The sequence below is a fragment of the Arvicola amphibius genome, chromosome 3, assembly GCF_903992535.2.
Source record: "Arvicola amphibius chromosome 3, mArvAmp1.2, whole genome shotgun sequence".
Lineage (NCBI taxonomy): Eukaryota > Metazoa > Chordata > Mammalia > Rodentia > Cricetidae > Arvicola > Arvicola amphibius.
The window spans coordinates 24,703,716-24,712,833 of NC_052049.1; positions in this window are offsets into that span (position 1 = coordinate 24,703,716).

The following is a 9,118-nucleotide window of genomic DNA, read 5'->3' on the forward strand; positions in this document are numbered from 1 at the left end:
CTCTCTCCCACATAATCCCCGTGCATTCTCCCGGGTTAAGCCTCCCCACCTGTACAGCTTCTTAAGGTGGACACCTGGTCGTCGCTCTATTAAGAATCCTCCCTTTCACAGCCCCTGCTAGACCCCAGCTCCCTCCTTCTGCTTCACATCCTCTTTCACACTCAGCACACATCATTCTACAATATACACACCATTAACACCTTATTTATTATCTCTCCCTACTCTGGTTTGACAGGATCAAGAATGTTTTTCCTCTGCAACCTAGTATCTGGAATATTGTTTGGTTTTTTTTTGTTTTTTGTTTTTTGTTTTTTTGTTTTTCGAGACAGGGTTTCCCTGTAGTTTCTAGAGCCTGTCCTGGAACTAGCTCTTGTAGACCAGGCTGGTCTCGAATTCACAGAGATCCGCCTGCCTCTGCCTCCCGAGTGCTGGGATTAAAGGCGTGCGCCACCACCGCCCAGCAGTATCTGGAATATTGTAGGATCAATAAATACTTATTAATGACTTAGTAAAACAAGGCTGGGAATCGGCACTGAACTCAGGCTCCACTTCCACCCGGGTGAATGACTTTGAAGGAAATATTCCACAGTTTTGGTTGTCTGCTTCTTCTCAAGTTCTCTATGTCTTAAAAAAAAAAAGTCAAATAATTTTAAATAAACATGGATACAAAAGTAAAAGAGAAAAGATGCCATTCGTTCCTTTGGCAGCACACTTCGTTCTTTATGCAGCTGGGTCCCTGGGCTGGGGCTTGTCCCACTCAGATCCTTTGCTGTCCCAAGAGCTCTTCATTATTGGAAACACCATCAACAGACAGATCTAGCAGCCAGCATGTTTGCACACTCCATCCATGAACCTTCATGCTGGGGATTTTCCACTGTGTGGTTACTGCCTAGGGAAAATTTCAGAGCAGTAGGAGAAAGATTGATGGTTTGCTCCTGACAGTGTGTAAGCCGTGTTGATTGGCATTCCCAACACACCAGACACACAGAGCTAGTATGATTGTTTTCTTTTTCTTCACCCACACACATTTTGAAAGTTTCATTATTTTTTAGTATACTTATATGGCTTCTCATGAGTATGTGGGAAGGATTTTATATGTACTATGGGAAAACACAGTCACTAAATAATCAATTGTTTGATAATATATAATATATACTTATTTAGTGAAACAAATATATATGCTTAACTAAAATAATATTTCTGAAGAATAAAAAAGCCTCAAGAAACTATAAAAATAAGACTAAAATAACCCCAAGACAAACAGAAGGAAGAAAATGAGACCATAAGTCAGTAAAACTGAAGGCAGAAAAAGGAGCAAAAAGAAAAAGCAGCAAGACGGCTCAGTGGGCTGAGGTTCTCGGCCACAAGCCTTATGACAAGCACTCAGTCCCTGAGACCCAGCTGGCGAAGGAAGAAAACTGACTCCTGCTTGCTGTCCTTGATTTTTATTGTGGCGACAGCAGTTTACATTCTACTCAGAGTAATAAGAGATCCCCTTCACACATCCTCACTGAATGTGTGCTCATTTGTTCTAATTTCAGTCATCCTGATTGGGGTAAGATAAAATTTCAAACAATTTTAATTTGCATATGTCTGATTGCTGAGATATTGAACACGTAAAAATATTTCTTAAACGTTCATATTTCTTCTCTCGAGGATTTCACTGACTAGTTTTTGTCCACTTTTTTGACAAAAGTCATGTGGATGCCTACTATCATGGAAGCTTCATAAAATATATGCATGTGCACACACATATTAAGAACCCTATAATGGGGCAGCAATGCCATGAAAGATAATATAAACTAACCAATTAAAATCTTAATATCAATCTTTTGGAGTTGTTGGTCAGTAAGGTCCCATATACCCCCAAACATTATAGACCTTGCCTGGTTATCCACCAGAACTTGACAGTAAGACCCTGTTTCAGAAGACACCACATGCTTGAGTCATAGAGCATGTAGAAAACAAGCTCATACTTACCTGGAAGTGTCATCCGTAATGATTGACTCTCACAGTGCTAGCAGGGGCTATTCATGCTACCAGCAGAAGTAACCATTAGTCTTACTGAGCTGTGAATACTGTGAGCTACAATCATGACTGGCAATGAGAAGGCAAGCCCACTAGTACAATAATGGCATAGATGTAATGGGAGGAACCAACCACTTTCTGATTGTATTGAGGACCCACTCCACAAGATGGGCCTAATAGCTGATAGTATTACATAGACATGTCATAGGCTCCAGAAGAGTGTATACTACTACTACTATTAAATTGACATATTATTAAACTAACTCCTGACGTCTTTTGTTATATCCATAAATTAATGCCTCTCTCAGCCTTCATCAGAGAAACTTCTTGTTGCAGTAAGTGGTGATTGATACTAGGACTCACAATTGGCTAGGTGTAGAGAATAGGAGACTCTGGAAGACTCATTTATAAACGGAGTATCTGCATCACATCCCTTCATCCCAAGGCTCATAGATTGTTGTGAAAGAGAGAATAGGAAGATTAAAGACTATCCACCACCAGAGGTAGTGGATAAATCTAAGGAAACAGTGTTTTTTATATATAGCAAGACAGATACATATGTGAATGCATAGACAGTTATGATACCAGGCACACAACATGCAGGCTTAAGGTAGAAAAAAATGCCAGCATCAAGTGAGGATGTGGACATGAAATTGTGGCTCAATGCTAAGGAACTATTGATAATAGTCAGCTGCTGGAGGAGGGAGAGTCACCTTTCTTTAAGGGTATGTCCCCTGGTAGGTCAACTATCTCTAGTTGAGGGCAACACACTCTAGAGTGTATAAATAGAACAAACTGTACTTGACAGGCTTTATAAATGAGGACACATGATAGTGTGGGTAGAAAAGAGAGGGAAGAATCTGGATGGAGTTGGGAGAGGGGATGTATATGTCAAAATACATTGTACAAACTTCTCAAAGAACTAACAAAAAATGAGGGAAAATAGTTGGTGATCTGAAAAGACCAATAAAGCTGACAAACTCTAACAAGACTGACAAAAAGAGAAAATAGAAATTGTCAGTGCTCAAAATATATAACTACAATATATACTACAATATAACTACAAACCCTGTGCAGATTGAAAGGATAACTGGGAAATACTACCCATAAATCTATACAGAAATTCTGACAGCTTAGATGAAATGATCAGTTCCTTGTAAAACAAAAGACAGCTCACTCAACATGAAAGATCTAATTGGAGTAGTCTTAACACTGTTACAGAAATTGAAATCATAATTACAAAACTCATAAAGAAGAAATCTCCATTCCCAGAAGGCTTTGATGGAGAATTCCAACCAATGTTTAAAACAGATTTACTCTGTATCCTACATAACCTCTTCTAAAAAACAGAACAAGGCCCTTTATCTAATGTCCAGAGTTTGGTATATTACTAAATTGCTTAATATCTGGGTTATTTAAATAATAAAAATCCACCTTTCCTGAGAATCTGGTGATTTTTTTTGCTTATCTAAGCCTGGTAATCTTGTAAATATCTGTTGAGTAACTTTTCCCATCCAGGCATAATTGTTATGATTTTTTTTTTTTTTTGCTGGCCTGCCCTGTCAGCTGGGTACCTGTCCTTTTAAGAGACAAGCTCCACCCACTCCCAGTCTCTCTCTACCCAGTGAGGCAAGCCTACCTGGGCCCCCCTCTCTCCCTATTTCACTCTCTTTCTCACTCTACCTTTCTCTTTCTCCCCATACCTCCCTACCCTTACACCCTCCCAATACCCATTAAATAAACTCTCTATACCCAAGCTCACTCTGCATGGTGTATCTGTCTGTTCCTTACCCGCCTTGGTCCCCCACACCAGCAGGGGGACCTGCTAGGGTCACTCAAGCTGTAAATCATAACAATAATTACAGAATAAGAAGAAAAAAGTTCTCTTTCTATACTACATTGAAATCATGGGTTCACCTGGTTTGGTGGTACACACCTGTAATCCCAGCACTTGAGAGGCTGAGACAAGAGGATCAAGAGTTTGAAGTAATGTAGGCAGAGACTTCTCATTCACTTCCTGGCCACCCAGGCCCAGAATAACCACACAGAAACTATATTAATTATAACACTGCTTGGCCAATAGCATAGGCATACTTCTGGATAACTCTTACATCTTAAATTAACCCATTCCTATTATCTCATGGTTTACCCGTAAGATTCTCAGGCATCTGTCTCCTTCGGCAGCTACATGTTGTCTCTTTGACCCCTTCTTCTTTCTCCCAGCATTCAGTTTAGTTTTCTTTCCTAGCTCTATTCTTCCCTGTCATAGGCCAAAGCTGCTTCATTGATTAACCAATAAAAGCAACATATATAGAAGGACTTCCCACACCAAAGTAAGACATCCTGAGCTACATAGAGAGCACCAGGACATCCTGGTCTCAAAAAATTAAACAAAACAAACAAATCTTAGACTTGATTTTGTTTCTTTTTTTCTTTTTTCTTTTTTTTGGTTTTTCGAGACAGGGTTTCTCTGCAGCTTTAGAGCCTGTCCTGGAACTAGCTCTTGTAGACCAGGCTGGTCTCGAACTCACAGAGATCCGCCTGCCTCTGCCTCCCGAGTGCTGGGATTAAAGGCGTGCGCCACCACCACCCGGATTAGACTTGATTTTGTTAATGTCATCCTAAGATTCAGGGAAAACCCTTTCATATAAACAAAAACTACTTTAAATGGCATTTCAGCTAAAACCACACATCTAAAATATGCCAACTCCAGCTCATAGCTCGTCAGCTATCCATTTTTATAAAATGAACCTCTTCCAAGCATAGTGGCTTAGCATAATAACAAGTATTTCTAATGAATTTGTGGGTTTAATGGATAATAGTTCTTATAATCTTGCCTAAGATCAGGCCTGTACGACATCCACAGGTCAGCCCACAGATGCAACACCTGCATTCCTCTCCATATGACATCTCAGTATGGCCAGGCTGGCTTCCTCACAAAATAATAGTCTCAAAGCAAACATCCCCAGGTGGTTTAATTGCACGCCTGGCATTTTAGCTGGAATGGCCACAGATTCTTGAAACTGGCCATATAGTTTCTCCATCAAGATAGCTAGATTCCTTACACAGAGTCCCAAGACTTCCAACAAACAAAAATTATTTTTTTGTTGAGCTCTACATTTTTCTCTGCTCCCGTCCTTGCCTCTCCCTTTCCCTTCAACCTTCTCCCAAGGTCCTCGTGCTCCCAATTCACTCAAGAGATCTTGTGTTTTCTACTTCCTATGTAGGTTAAATCCATATATATATATGTATCTTAAGGTCCTCATTGTTGTCTAAGTTCTCTGGGATTGTGATTTGTAGGCTGGTTTTCTTTGCTTTATGTTTAAAATCCACTTATGGGTGAGTACATATGATAATTGTCTTTCTGGGTCTGGGTTACCTCACTTGAAATGTTTTCTAGCTCCATCCATTTGCCTCAAATTTTTAAGATGATGTTATTTTTTTCTGCTGTGTAGTACTCCATTGTGTAAATGGGCCACATTTTCCTTATCCATTCTTTGGTTGAGGGGCATTTAGGATGTTTTCAGGTTCTGTCTATGATGAACTTAGTTGAGCACATGTCCTTGTGGCACGATTGAGCATCCTTTGGATATATACCCAAAAGAGGTATTGCTGGGTCTTGAGGAAGGTTTTTTCCTAATTTTCTGAGAAATCGCCACACCAGTATCCAAAGGGGCTGTACTAGTTTGCACTCCTACCAGCAATGCAGGAGTGCTCCCTTTAGCCCACAACCTCTCCAACATAAGTTGTCACCAGTGTTTTTGATCTTGGCCATTCTTATAGGTGTAAGATGGAATCTCAGAGTCAAACAAAAATTCTTAAAGTCTGTATTAAGCTATATTAGGTTTTACTACACTTACCACATTCTACTAGACAAGTAAATTCACAATGTCATCCATACTAAAGGAAATGAGAAATAAATACCATTTCTTAATTGAATGAAAATACAGAATTTGTGACCACCTTTAATATACTGTGGTTCTGAATTATTTATATCTTCCCATGTGCAAAATACACCATCCTCTCCCAAGAGCCTCAAAAGCTTCATCCCATGGTGATATATGATCAGGCTCAAAAACCAGGATTTTGTCATTAGAATCAAGTCCAGATCTGAGGCAGCTCCGAAATTCCCATTCCCTGGATACAGCCACTATGTGTGACACCAGCTGACTACTGATTTAAAAGGCCAGCCATGTGCCTTCCCAAAGCTCAGCACAGGAAGATGGCACAGGCAAAAATGAACAGGAATACACATTTACATTCAAAAAGTGATGGAAGAAGCCGGGCGGTGGTGGCGCATGCCTTTAATCCCAGCACACGGGAGGCAGAGGCAGGCGGATCTCTGAGTTCAAGGCCAGCCTGGTCTACAAGAGCTAGTTCTAGGACAGACCCTAGAAACTACAGGGAAACCCTGTCTCGGAAAACCAAAAAAAAAAAAAAAGTGATGGAAGAGCAATACAGAGCAGTCACTGTTCCATAGCAATTTCTAAATCTACTTGGACATAGTATCTAATGCTACAGTATTGGTCTGTCTAGATTAGAGCTCACTTCTGCAACCCCATGTCTTGTTTCACTCTGGCTCATTTTTATATTGTTTTTGGTAGTTCTTGTTTCTGCTTTCTTTTTTTAAAAAAAAATATTTTTATTTCATGTGTATTGGTTCCTTGCCTGTGTGTGTGTCTGTGTGTGTGTGTGTCTGTGTGTGTGTGTGTGTGTGTTGAATCTCCTAGAACTAGTGTTATTATTTATGAATAGGTGGTGCAGGGGACCGGTTCCATGAGGGGCTGTGGTGTGTCCCCTCGGCAGGTCCCTTTGGCAGGTGGGAGAAGATGGTGGGTGAGAGACAGATAGATATATCATGCAGAAAGAATTTGAGTATAGAGTTTATTTAGTTGATTATGAAGGAGAAAGGGAAGAGGGAAGAGGGAAGGGGAAAGGGGAGAAGACAGAGAGAAGCTGTGTGTGTGTGTGTGTGTGTGTGTGTGTGTGTGTGTGAGAGAGAGAGAGAGAGAGAGAGAGAGAGAGAGAGAGAGAGAGAGAGAGGAATGGGGGAGGTAGTAGTTACCTCTTTAGAAGAGAGATGGAAAGAGAGAGAGCAGGCTGAGGAGGAGGGAGAGATCTGCTTGCCTTTGCAGGGTTTGTCTCTTAAAGGGACAGGGTACCCAGGTGACTGACCAGGCCAGCAGATTATGATAACAACTAGAGTTTCAGACAGTTGTGAGCTGCCATGTGGGTACTGGAAATTGAACCTGGATCCTCTGGAAGACCACATATGTTCTTACCTGCTGAGCTATCTCCCCAACCCCTTGTTTCTACCCTCTTTTTCTTGTTTTTATGCTTACCTACCCATCACCAAAACATCCCTCACAAAGAAGACCCTTTTCCTCCCTCCTCTCACAAGGCCCACCTTTCTGCTTCTGTAGTGGAGATTTTCCTGCCTGGTTGTTGCTTAGGTAAAGTCTGGATCCCACAAGTTCTGTTTTATTTTGTCTTACTATACTATGTCTTGCTTACATTCTTAAAAAATTATTTTATTTTTGTGCACGTGTCTGCCTACTTGTATGTATGGCACCACATGTGTGCCTGGTACCTGAGGAGGTCAGAAAAGGATGACAGATCCCCTGGAACTGGAGTTACACATGGTTGTGAACCACCATGGGAGTATTGGAAACTGAATTTGGGCTCACTCCAAGAATGACAAATATTCTTAACCACTGAGCCATCTTTCCATTCCCCTACGCTATCTCTTTTAGTCCAGGGTAGTCGTGCTCTTGTTAAAACTTCTTTTTTGCATGTTTTTGAACATTAAATTCTTAATTCACTTCATTAAATGAAAGGTGCGGACATAAACTTTCTCAAGAAAGACTACCGTCTTTTAAAAAACTGCATGTCAGAGTGCTGTAGAGAAATGTTTTGAAGTTTTTGAACCTAACATTCTTAAGACCTGTGAGGTCTGTGTACCACAAACCAATGCTGATTTTTATTGGGGCCTCTGAATTTGTCCTTTGCCTGGAGATCAGTCCCTTTGCCTTCTTTCTATCTAGTGGATCCAGTGAATCCATGCGCTGAAACCTTTCCTCTTAATTCTGTCTTAACAGGAATAATTTTCTCCCATTGCTGACTTCTGCCCCCCCCCCCATCCTTTAGCATGGGCCACTCAAAGAAGCCAAGTTTCACATTCAGTGTGTTCACCAAACATTTCCTTAGCCAGATCTATACATGCATTAATAAATTACCACAGTCATTAGTGTGATCAAATAATTTGGCATTGCACAGTAAGCATTTTGTTTCCTCTGCCTTCTAATAGCAAGTCCTTCACTACTTTCTCCGACTTTCTCCGTCTCCACAATGATCAATCTCTGCCACTCTCGGGTCCTCAGACAAACGTATCCAAAGCCAGCTGTACATGTTCTCTGCTTTCATTTTCTATATCGGTTATATTTGTTGTGTAACAAACATCTCTAGGGCTTATTGGCTTAAGTGAAAACTATGCTGTTTCTCACGATTCTGCAGTTGACTGGATCTTCTACCAGTCTGCCTGGGTCAGTCATGAGTTTGCATTCTTCTAGAAACTGACCTAGGGCTGTTGGCAATGCCTTAGTTCTATCCCTCATAGCCAATATGAGCTTCCTTCCACAGCAGTCTTAAGGCTGCATTTTAAAATGGCATAGCTTCACACACACACACACACACACACACACACACACACCACTCTTTAGGATGGCTGGAACAACCCTACGTATCATTTTTCCTGTGGTCGCCACAGCAAGGCATTTGGACCACTTTATAAAGTGGCTGAATCCTATGAGGAACCAAAGACAGAAGATGCTCACGTCCTTAAAATCTAGGCCTATAACCTGCTCAATGCAACTTTTACTGCATTTATTGGTCAAAGAAGCACTCAAGGTCACCTAAGTCCAAGGGCAAAGGAAAACTGATGCTATCTTTTGATAAAAAACATGCCTAAAAGTGCTGAATTAAACATCACTGTTTCTCCTGATTATTAGTTCAAAAGGGATTTTACTATAAATGGGAGGTCTTATTTAGTAATAATCATAAATAGAATCTTTGCTTGGGAAGCAACTAGAAT